Below are 13835 nucleotides of genomic sequence, written 5' to 3'. Positions count from 1 at the left end.
TAAAATATTGATATTTTCTTAAATCTCTTCGTCAAGTAGAGCATGATTCCACTTGAAATTACATCACAGAAAATGAATTGAAAACATTTCATTAAATTCCATGTTTGAGAAGGCTCCTCAACAAAATATTACGTTAAAATTATCCGTCGATGTTGCAGATTCTAGGCATAATGAGGTACACAAGTGTTGATTCAACAAAGTTGACGGTAATCCTTAATGATATTTTATAAATATCCTCCAAATTAATGAACATCTTAATCTGTTGAAAGCTTAGTTTAAGGGTTAATGTAGACACCTTAGGTAGCGCGGATTCAGTTGGTCTGCTCTTTAAAATTAATTGTCTTAGTGCTTAGAAATGAGCACACTGTTCAACGTGCTTGCTATTGAGCTAATTTTTACTAACGATTGGATTTATCATGCTCATGAACCTAGTTCTTGGCAGTTGAGCACATTTTCAAGTAAAATATTACATGTAAGCTCACCAATCTGTAACTAGGATATTTCATTATATGGACAACTGTAATAATCACACAGGAGTTCTGGTTCATCAAAACCTTTTTTTCTTGCTTGAAAAAGGCATACAGAGGCCTTGCATCTCTTTTGCAATGTCTATGATACCTGACACAAAAAGTAACAGATAAGATTATGCCGTCACCATGGCTGATACCATTCAGGACAAATAGCTCCGGGATAGTGACGTCCTTATCTCATCAATTCTTCCTGGAAACATAGAACGTGTAAATGGTGCACAAGATATAACTGTACATGAAGCATACATACACGGTTAGAATACCCTTTGAATCCGTTTAGGTAATTTTCTGTGTATGCCAACAGCAATCGATCCAGATACAAAATTTGCAGAGTAAAGACCATCATTTTATTCTCAATAATTTGCCATTATACTGAATACAAATCAGTTGAATAATAACGGACTATTATCGGCAATTGATACACAATACCGCTGTTATTAAACTTTATGCAAATGGAAATTCTGAATCAAATTTTATGCAATTAAACGAGAATAGATTTTGATTAACAACAAAGTGACTCAATAGAATCAACAAATCCGCTCTATTTTCTCGACATTATTCATTCCAAAGACTGCCAGAAACTGTCGTTTTTTCCACCAATGACTCACAATAATATGGTTCTTCTTCTCATTCTAAGATTCTATTAATCACTGGATTTCAATCTCGGATCGCTGGTTTAGAAAATCTGAAAATGAATTATGTTCCGTCAATTTCTTGCCTTTTAGCGAGCCTAAAGCCGGGAATAGACGAGGTTCGGTGCGATGTGCGAATTTATTAATACTGTTGAAAATATAAGAAGTGAACACACGAGGTACAAATCTGAGCACATTGCGGACACGATTGGCTTCTACTATTTTCTATACTGTATCGATAATCCCACACCGTACACCTCACCGAAATCATACGTTGTCTATTCCTACCTTAACAAATGTCTTACTGAACAGTTAATTCCGGATTTTAGAAACGTTAAAGCTGAACCCGTTTAAACATTTTAGCCACATTTCGAAAATAAAAGTTTATACTGAAACCTTTCAAAGTAATTCTTCAAAAAAGCTCAAAGAAGCAGTGAATGGTGATGGTGGGCATGTTTGTGAGTCGCATTTTGAACTTCTGTGAAACTGATATCCTACTTTAGATGCATATTCAGTTGGAAGTGAAAACATTTAGGAATGATATTTAAAATGTTTGCGATGGTGAAAAAGTCTGCGACAAATTCCTAAAAGAACTACTCTTAACGTGAAACTGTTTACCCTCTTGTCTAGCTTATGACCCTATTTAGAGGCATTTATTTCGATGGAATTTCAGTCTTACCGAAGTTATCATCCAAGGTCAATGATGGTGAATATTTCTTCCTGAAAATAAAAAAATTGTTCCAATTTCGATGCATTTATTTCGTTAGAATTGCAGACAGGGTTAATGATGGTGAAATTGACTGCGATAAATAAATGAATTCCTGAAATATAAACTGCCGAACTTTTGTCCTCCTGCAAAATTGATAAACATCATTTCGAGGCATAAATTGGAAATGTAGACATTTCTTAATCAGTGGATGATGACAAAGACTGCGATAGAACATTTCAGTTTTTCCGAGGTAAACATCCAGGGTCAACGATGGTGAAATTGTCTGCAATAGGAAAATTACTTCCTGAAAGAAAAATTGATGAACTGTTAACCCTCTTGTCTAACTGATGGCCCAATTAAGTGGCAACTTTTTTACCTTTTTTTTTGGTTGTAATTGCACACATTCTGGAGTAAACAACCTGAATCAGCGCTGGTGAAAATAGTTGCGATAAATAAATGAATTCCTGCAATAAAAATCGTTAACGCTGAACTGTTAACCCTCTTGCCTAACTGATGACCCAATTTAGAATTGTATTGCTAATTGATATCAAGTTGAGCAATCAGAAATCTCCACCGTCCTATAAATAATAACTAAATTGTAATCAAGCAAAGTAAACTTAACGACAGTTCGCACGTTATCTGGTGATTTATACTGAAAATAGTAGAATTTGACCATAAATAGACGTGGATTGAAGGAATTGTGTCAGACAGTCAAGTCATAAACACCAATAACTAGCTCGGTATACCCTCATAAACTGGGCAAAAATTAGGAATTAAGTTTTAAGACCATCGATCTTATTCCGAATCTGAACTCACTGTAATATCAATACCATGTCTAGAATCGGGATATTAACCTTTTTCACAATTTGGAGAATTTAGAGCTTAGAAATGCCAGAATTTGCTATTTTTCTTTCCAATTTCTGATGGTTTTAGGTTAACGGTTTCCGATCTACCGGTAGTCAGGCTTTATGGCTCTTTGGTTTGTCACAATCTAGTCTCGGATAGCCAGAATGCTGGTCAACTTATTTAAGTCGATAGGGGATTTTTATTGCAAGAATTTTGGCCCATCCGATTGTCAAACATTAGAGACAACACATTGGCAGAGTAAGAATTCGTGTGAGTTTCAAACTTTTAAGACCATGGATTGTCAAAATTCGAAGTCATCCGAGATCGTAAGGACTTCGGAATTTGTCTTTGACCTATTGGTGTTTATGTAATACAAACTGTATAACAAATAGACAAAGTTCTGCTTTAATCTATCTGTAGCGCTCTATAATTGTTTTGAGCACTATTTTATTATTATTGTAAAAAAATAAACAATATAAGCTATGTGGACTATGTGAACGAGATATTTTTTGCTTCAGTGTAAATCTATAGGCTAATGGAATGGTACTGAAATGACACTATTAGACCTCTAGTGATAAATGAGATAGAATTTTAACATTGATTTCAAGTAAATCTACGTATTATCTTCATTAAGCCACATGTTCGGTATCTAACTGTCTAACTACTATTGTTCCAATTGTGTCGGTAAATTGAAATGTGCGGTAAAAACTTTCCACTTAATTAAGTTTCAGTAGAATATCGCCATTACACTTCCCTAGTGATGTGAAGCGGAAGTTCACATTTTTAAAACTCTCGCCATTTTGACGCAATCAAAAAATCGCTAACTGATGCACGAAGCGTGAAATTCTGAATAGACACGATTATACATGATTGATTAAAATCGATAATTTTTAATAGAAAAAAATAACTCAATAGGTACTGGGTAATCGAATAATATTTAATCCACGAAGAATCTGGGCGAATTGAGGAAATGAAATTTGTAATGGAGAAAAATCGAAGTTGGTATTTGAGTGGATGAAAAGCGTGAAAAAAGTTAATCTTGTTTAGGACCAATAGAAGAAAATCGATAGTGAGTGGGGCTGTTAGTATTAATTTTCCTCGTGGACTAACAAATTATACACTGTAAAAAACTTCCGTCATATTACACTACGATTCGCCACTAATAACACATTGATCTCGCTCAATATTCAAGCGAAGTCATATTAACTGACGTTTATACATTTTTCTACTGTTCCGAACAATTTGGTTAAGCTATTACGAACACCATCTACAAGTTATAAATGCAGCGATTTGATTGGATTGTACTGTAGCAATTACAGTCAATCAGAGACCACAAAATCATGTGCAGTCATATACCGGTTACAGTCTTTACCCCGAGGACACTGATCGGCCTTAATTGCCCAATAATGCCAAGGTATAAAACTGAGAATAGCTTTGACACTGCGAAGAACGGAATGTTTACTCGATAAATATAAAATGAAATGTCTATTTTTTTAAGCTATTTTTAACTCGGCATCCCTTTATGGAAAGTCGATTAGATACTCAGTAACTGGTTTATGGTCAATGAACAAAATGAAAACGAATTTATACCAAAAATCCATATATGTATATATCATATATTGCTTCGTATTGAAAACTATTACAAAGGAAACATATTTAATGGCACTCAAAGAATTTTCAAATATTAATGAAAGAATATTCAATGAAAAAGTAGATATATATACTTAAGATTTTTTAAAAATATCAATTAGATAAATATATTAGAAAATAAACACTATATATTATGGATATACTACTCTTTCCTTCAATTTTAGAAACATTTCTATTCACATACAAAGCATACATAAAATTAAAGGAAAGAGTAGTATATCCATAATAGTGTCTATTTTCTAATATTACGTCTACTTGTGAATGTCATTTAAAGAATAGATAAATATAGTATAAAAATTGATATATCAGAACAAGTTAGAATACAAATATATTATACAAATCATAGTTACAATATGAAATTTTATACAAATCATAGATACAATACAAAATATCATACAAATCATAGTAACAATATGAAATTTTATACAAATCATAAATACAATACAAAATATTATACCAATCATAGTTACAATACAAAATATTATACAAATCATAGTTGTAATACAAAATTTTATACAAATCATAGTTACAATACAAAATATTATACAAATCATAGATACAATACAAAATTTTAAACAAATCATAGTTACAATACAAAATATTATACAAATCCTAGATACAATACAAAATATTATACAAATCATATTTACAATATAAAAAATTATATAAATTTAATCATAGTTACAATACAAAATATTATACAAATCCTAGATACAATACAAAATATTATACAAATCCTAGATACAATACAAAATATTATACAAATCCTATTTACAATATAAAATATTATATTATATAAATTTAATCATAGTTGCAATACAAAATATTATACAAATCATAGTTGCAATACAAAATATTATACAAATCATATTTACAATACAAAATATTATACAAATCATATTTACAAAATACAAAATATTATACAAAGCATATTCACAATACAAAATATTATACAAATCATATTTACTATACAAAATTTTATATAAATATATGATACAAAGATATGCCAAGTGATGTTATCACTAGTATCCTTCCGATCCATTCTCTATAGAAACTATCAAATTTTCATAAATTTAATATCAATTTTAAAATATCTACGAAGCGTATACCGTGGATAATTCCGAAATGGTTTTTGCTAACTGAATCCATTATAAAGATTATGGAAGTATTGAAGCGGAAGGAAAAACCAGAACCCTGAACAGACACGAGATTCTAAGTCGTGTCCCAACAGATTTCTAAAAAGCAAATATTATTCTCTCTTTATGCCAGCGCTTTCAATATTTACTCCACGTATTTGACGGCTCATTACATCATGGCTACTGTTGACTTAAATCATGAAACGAAACATTGATAGAAGATTAATACATTGAGATTGGTGGTATCTGTGATTGGAAAATTGTCATCCAATAGATTATCTTCTTTGTTTCAATAGTTTGTGACACTGAAACAGCTGGCGTCCATAATTTCTTTGCCTGCATTACGTATTATGTAATATAATCATTTATACGATTAGGGAATTGAAGGTATAAAACTTATAACATTTTGAAATAGACTAAGTACTTTCTATTTTAAATCACGGAGATTCTAAGACGGTGCATGGTTTTATCTCAAACAAATTAAATGCCTTTAATGATATTGCATTAACAAGAACAAAAAACCAAAAATTATATTCTTTTCAAAAAATGGCGAATCATTGAACCTGGGTGTATTCTTACAAAGACAGATAAACCTCTTAGTTCAGATTGATAACTCCAAACTGTTATAAAGAGCAAAATCTCATATTATTCATCTGTAAAAGAAAATGGCGAATCCTTAAAACAGAATCCGTTATAGAAATCTACCGTTTCATTGTACAACAAGATGGTGTATCAGAGAGACAGAATGCGTTTTCAAACAACTTAAAAACCTTCAGTGACAGACTGATATTTCTACATCAAGGAATAGAGATTAATTGGTGGATTTAAAGTGATGATGAAGCGGGCTAAAAGTTGAATCCCTCAAACCACAGATTGTCTTTGATGTACGGAAAGGAGGTGGACACCCTTCCTTTTCTATCAAAGAACGTTGAAAATGAGAGTAGGAACCAAGTATTCCACGAGGATGAGTTAGCTAATTGCTCTAATTAATAGGGTTTTACTGTGTTTATCTATTCTTTGAACCGATGTTTTAGATGATGTTTTTTGACTAATTGTTGGATTAGGACGTGTGGATTTTTGTTTTCTGGAAATAGATATGATAGCTGTTGGTCATAGGTGAAGCCTTAGAGCATTGTTTCATTTATACCGATATAGAGAATTGGAAATGAAATAAAACGAATATAAGAATCACCAAGAAAAATCTGTCGTGTATATTTATCCAGAATCGCAATCCTTTCAATTTTACAAGCCGACAAATGCATTAAAGTAGAATAAGGGGGAGGCAATGATCACATTGGCTCAACTACCATAAGAACTTCCCCCCGGGGAAGTAGATGTTTACTAGTTCTGATTATCAGCAATTTGTATCACTTTTCAGAAAGTCTTCCACTTACACAATCCTTCAGATTTAACTGACGTTTTTATGCTGCTTTCGAAAGTCTACCATATGTGCATTCATGAGCTTTTTCGAAATTCATTTCGAAGGACGACCGAGGTCACAAATTGGTCGAAAAGATATACTTAATAGCAGAAAGGGATTTTCTAATGTCAAATATATCATTAAGTTAATCCATACTGTTAAGGCGGCTAAATTTATACTGACCTTCTTGACCATTTACCTGCACGTAGCGGCCCTTGAGGTGTCTTTCTAATAGAAATATAAAGATGTCAGAAAGTGACCGCGGCCAGTTTTTATTAATCCCCAGTGTTTTAATGGTCTTATTTATTATTATTTATCATATATATTATAATCTGTAAAGTAACAGGGGGTATGGGGAATACAGCAACACATAACATCCATCACTATCACCCCTAGAGACCTAGCTTTATTACATACATTTCATTATTTATATACAATATTTATATGCGAATGCAGCAACAAATACTGCCATGAAGTCATTTGTTTCAACGATCCCATCAGCTCCAAGGGTGAAATCAACACAAAAATCCTGTCTGGAACCAAAAGAGATCCAGAGGAGACCCCTTTTCCTATCGACGCTTGATTCGACTAGGTGGAAACAGAGGGGCAAAATTTGAACAAACTCAGCGAAGATTGAGAAAATGTATGTAAAATTATATAAGTAATCGGTACATTAGTAACATGTCTCTTTTTTGCCATATGTCAGTTTGATTTCTTTTAGTAAGTATCTTCTATTTGGTCCTCCGCGACATTAAATCCAAACTTCTTTTGTGATAGTCGAGGTGCACCAAGGAACACATCTTCAAGTTTTGACTGTGGTAATGAGGATGGATAATGGATTTCCACACGTCTCAGGTGGAGAAAAGTAGGACGTAAAACATTCATTGCATTTGAACGCGTAGTGAACATGAACAGTAATTCTGCTTCTTACATCATTAAACTAGGATTAAGAATCACGTTCAAAGTGTGTCAGCCGATGACGGTTTGTCTTTCATGAGCATAATAGCTCCGATTGTTTGTTGATTACGCATATCTGTTTCTTAAATTATATACATTTCAATAATTGCATAATATTATCTAAATAGGGCATTACATGGGATTAGTCAAAATGTGACAAGCCTTTACAATTATATAGCTGATGTTTTGGCAAAGGTGGGAAAGGTCGTCAACAGTTAGCTAAACGTCTTGTTCGACTTGGCGAAGCGCGAAGGGGTCAATCACGGGGTCGACTACGCCTCGGTGAAATGACGCTTCAAATTACCTCAAATGTATCCTTTTGACGTAAGGAATATAAAGAAATTGTTATTGTAAACTAAAGGACTGGTTACATGGGATTAAGGATGTCTACAGTCAAATGATATCACGTCTCGTAAAGTGTGAATCTTACATTTATCATTGGTTTATTTTGTCAAAATAAAGTTATATTCCTAATTTTTACATCTTTGGAAATTGCAATTTCAATTCCATAAGGTTAAGCTTAAATTTTTTTTTAAGAGATGTTCCTCGTTTTCAATGGGTGTAAAAACGTAATGTTAAACTGGATGGCGACCTTTTCAAAATTGGAAGATATGTCATTTATAAGAAAACAAAAATCTGGAATAGAAAATCCACGAAACGAACATTTCAAAATGCGTTATCATTTAGGACACATCTATCTTGAACATTTGCGTTATATATGTATCTTGTGTCTATCAGGCATTTTATTGTACAAAAGTTTAATCGTAGATGTGTTTATTGTTGAACTTTCCGTACAGAATCAAATACAGCTTATAATTACGCTGATCAGGTCCTGGAATTTTTAAGACCAACTCAACTGATTTCCTCGGTTGTTTGTTGTATTTCCCGTTAGAAATAGATCCGGACAAACAGGAGATGAGACAACTGTGACTATAACACGAAGGTTAAATCATTTACCGTTTACCGTACTGATCGCGAGGACTGTTTTTTGTGTTGATCATCTACAGATCCAACAAAAGCGTCATTTAGATATAATGCTATCTATGTATACACGTTTCTCTCCACTGCATGCCTTTATACTGTATTGTGCACAAGGTTGGAGCACAACGAGCCTTGGATCATCGGAAGCCCTTTACCCTTATCTAGAAATGGGAAGAACTCATGGGAAAATTCAAAGGTAGCTTCTCGATCTATATTGGAATCCGGATCCAGTCAAAAAAAAGTGCCGCTATTGTACCATGCTAACGCGACGACCACTGTTTAGCTTTTATTTGTCTGAGTATACAGCATTTTATCCCTGAGACAATGCACTTCCTGTACCGTTTGAACTACCGAATAACATCGCAGACCAACCAGGCGCCATCGCTGGTGATTGTGTTATCCGCGTCAATGACTTCAACAGTATCTGTTTGATATCAAATACAAGAATCTGATCTTTATTTTGACAGAAGGGTATTGAACTGTACGTTGATAAGGTAACATTTCAAGACAACCCCTCATAGAAACATGGTCTAGAATATCATTTCTAAATACAAATAAACGACAAAACCGTCGTTCAACCTCGATGGTTTACGTATACTGTTTCCCATTTGACATACTAAATTTAATGTACCACCAGTTAAGTTGGGTTTTGATATCAAATCAAATGATTCAGAACCTTCAAACAAGAGATAAGTTTACCCAAACTATTTCAGTACGAAACAGACGGTAGTGAAAAGATTTTCTGCTCGACTTCTTTCTCAGAAGAAAATTTAAAATTCTAAACTTGAACCTGTAAACAAGGCAGTGTTCGTTGGTGGTTTTAGAAATTCCGTTCTGATCGCTATTTGTCCGCTTTCGTATGATCTCATGACAATGGATTCCACCTTTCCGTTCCCGATAGGACTAATGAAGATGACATTAAGTTGAATCAAAATATTAAAGAACTGTGTATTTTGCATAGTCTGAAGAGTCTCTATTTGAAGAAAAGAAAATTTTAAGTATCTTTGGTACTTTAAGAACTTTTCATTGGCTTCCGAGATAAAAGTATAAGCACTAGAAGACGATTTGAACCAAATCTAGCGCATTCTGATTTGAATACTCTGGAAGTCTCCATATACATTTTTTGAACTTGAGTATTGGCTTCTGAAAAACATATTATTTCCCGTTACGTATTCAGATAATTTGCACTTAATAGTTAATGTAAAAAAGTTTGTTATTTAAATGTTCAGTTGTATTCCAACATGAAAATCAACTTTGCAATTAAAATATTTGTACTCTTACAAGTGGCTATCGGCAATATTTCTTTAATTGGCTTAACCAGTTTATTCGACGTGTCGGTGGTAGAATATTTGCAAAAGAAATATTGACAGAATCAGAAATTACGTTATGCTATTGTTTCTGTAACATGACTGTACTCGGGTTATGTTAGTAGTAGAAGAGATAAGTGTTATGTTAAGTAGTAAGTGTAAACCCCTCAATAGTATAACCAAATACTTCAACTACATGTTACGTCCCACATAAACATTACTCTCACAAACATGATATAACATAAATAAATAAAATTCATACCATAATTCATATACATAAACTTATAAGATACGGTTTATAAAAATACTTTAAATGTCACCGAGCATGTTATAGACAAATATTAAATTAAACTTGAACACGCTGTTCAAATAAAAAATACCTCAAAACGAATTGCACTAAAAGCGGGTCAAAATCAAGTGGTACAGACTGTCCCATTTATTTTCCTTCGATTCTGATGCGAGAACTATAGGTGTCAGAAAGGCAGGGTTGACAACTACTTTCATAATAGCGTGGTAGCACGGACCCTTATGATGGACCCGATATTGAACGTTGATATCGGTACGATTATCGTATGCATCCAAAAACTAGCAAAAAAGGGCCATTATGTTCTGGCAAGTAGGATAATCTTGTTCCAAATGATGGGCTCAATTGATGGTGAATACCTTTGAACCGAACGAAAATTTCAACCTTCGCCTATCAAATAATACCCAAACCCTTCGACTGTCCACGGGGTTATAAATCACCAATCTATGAAATTCTGTTGGACTCCAGGGAAGAACTTGTCCCGATCTGTAGTAGGTGAACTAACTCACAAATTTCTAGAATAAAAAAACTCCAAAACAACATAATTAGCGATGTACAATCTTTGAAAAGGACGCCGATTCGACAAAACTCGGTAGCAGAATGGAATCGGGTGAACTGTGCATGAACTACCTACATGTTTTCCAGCATCCTCTTGCTACAAAAGCATTATAAAGTAAACAGAAAATAAGTTGTTAATCAACAGAAATAAGTGATAAATAAATAACACATTGTCAACAGATGTATATTCAGCTAGCTTTACAATATGACAAATTGTCAACTAGAATCAATATTGACTTTGATGTATTCTTAATATAAGTGTAAATACAAGATTTAATGTAAATATTACATGGTTTTTAACTAGATATTGTCACTTAGAATATAAAGGTATAAATGTCTCAATTTTACTTCTAATCACTGTTCACTGGATTTTTGGATTCCATCAATCTAATAAAAATAACACCAAACTTTCGTTCCGTTTTTTTTTTATTAGCCCTTATTTATAACAATGCCTCTTCATTTGGCGACTAACGACAGCCCTATTGAACGTTCGTCAAATTAACCTGATAAACATCAAGTCCCAAAATGCTAACGCTGGAAAAGGTAGAAATTCGATTGGTTATAGCAGACGTAATCGAGCTAGGTCAAAGGTTAATTTCACGAACAAGGGGGCTGTAGTAAGACCCTAACTGAAGTGGGTATATAAAAAATAAAAGCTTACAAAAACACGAAACGAAAGTTTGGTCTAAATCTAATTAGACCGGGATTCCTCGTAGCTATCTCCTGGTACCCTTTCGACTACTCCGAAGATATTCAATATGTATATACAGTGGAGCCGCGTTTATCCGGCTGCCGATAATCCGCACACTTTTTACTGGGAACGGAATATTTACTATGTAAAATTACCCGTTAATCCGGTGCTCCTATTAATATGATGTCTAGTAACTTAGCTTTGGAGTGGAAACTGCGGTTCAAACAATAACACATTTACAACAATATTCATTTTTTTCTTTTGTTTGGTTGAATAGATCTCGCAGCCAGAATCGGAATATGTACACTGAGCTTTCATTGGTTCAAAATTTCACTATCCAACCGACTATTAGTTTTTATCTACTGAGCTTAAATTCAATCTGATTTTCACTGATTGGTGATAATGGGTCTAATCATGCGGCACAATCTGGACCTTGGAGTCACGGCTTGTTCGGAATTACTCGTATCCAACTCGACAAAAATCATCAATTTTGTGTAAGAATCGGGATATTTCGTAATCGAGATTTTCATGGTGTTTTTGTAATGTGATTGTATGCCTACATGTAAACATTTGAAAGTCAAAGGCTTTTGGTTTGCAATTTATGAGCTAAAATGTTGTCCAATGCCCCCAAACTGCGTGAAAGTTTATATTTGTACCATTATTTCCGAAAAGTCACTATTGCCAAGCGTGGGTAAGCGTGGGTTCTAATTAGTTGAAGTCTTAATTATCCAGACCGAAAATCTTCGGAAAATTGACCATCTTCAAACTCATGGAACTTCGATTTCGCAATATCATAGGATATTGAGGCGAAATGCTACATGTCCTATGGGGTCCTGGCGGTCCGGATTTCTTCAGAACCATGGATTATTGTGCTGTCAATGGGTATAATAAATCTTGAAGTAAGAGGTTACTCAGTTAGTCTTTACTGAGAATTCGTGTCCAAACTTGTAATCAAATTTTGTGAAACAAAAAATAATCTCCTCTTGCGTGGTGCATTGAATTTATAAATTAATAATTAACTTTATATAATAAGATCCCTGTTAAACGTTGAAAAAACTTTTCTACCTAACAATAATTCGGTCATTGACATTGATAAAAAAAAGAAAATCCCCAGGCTGACAGCTGCTATATAGAATCAGGAACCGTAAAGTTTGGTGTTAATTGCTTTTTGATAGAAAAATACCAAAAGGTATAAAGAATATAATAAGTGTATTCATAGTGAATTGGTTTATAAACATCTTACTAGTGGATTTTAATATACCGTCTTATTCTTATACGTTCATCGTCACAGTGTCAAGGTTTTGTGGTTCGTTAGTACGTGTTTTTTTTTTTATTTCGTTATTGGCTTTTAGGTGGACAATGACAATGCATAAAGCTGTATTGGCACAGTTTCCCTTAGTGCACACTGCTTAATTAACGTGATTAAGGTGAGTCTTAAAGCTGCCTATCTTTTGATAAAGGTGAGGTTCGGAGTTCGATTCTGGTATAGGTCCAAATAAGAGCTTCAGATTTTTAACTTGGTTTCCAAGCGTCATTACTGAGGCTGAAGTGGAAAACGCATGAAAACAAACCGAGACCCCATTGTACTTCCGGTTGTACACTTAAAGATCTTCGAAAGAGTTAAATCGAATTGTTCTTCCGCCGAACACAGTTCATAGCGTGACCCGTCTTCGTTATCCCACTAAAGGACAAAAAAGGCATACAAATCAATCCCATTCCTTTTGAATATTTCCCATGGTTTTGTGAAAATGTTTTAGACCTAGTTATATAGAGAAGAGATTACTATTGGTCCATTGAATAAGACAGAAATAACATCGCCACAGTTTCACAATTGTTTCATATAGAATACCTGAGTCGTGAAATTACTATTTTCTCCATACTATAGATTTTCATATATTTAATATGATTGGGGCTTAAAGATTATATTTTCAATATTAGGCTCTGACACTATCTGGTGACACAGATGGTGTTGAACAATCTCTTTGTGGAGAATCATTGAGTGAAAGATTACTTTTTTGTGATTCAAAACCCGATGTCACCTTTCATTAACCTCAGGTGATTCGTAGAATGAAAGAGACTGAAAAGCGTTTTTTTCTGGTCTTTTTACTCGTATA

The sequence above is a fragment of the Lottia gigantea genome, assembly GCF_000327385.1.
Source record: "Lottia gigantea unplaced genomic scaffold LOTGIsca_174, whole genome shotgun sequence".
In the NCBI taxonomy this organism is placed as follows: domain Eukaryota; kingdom Metazoa; phylum Mollusca; class Gastropoda; family Lottiidae; genus Lottia; species Lottia gigantea.
Note: the sequence above shows the minus strand (reverse complement) of the source record.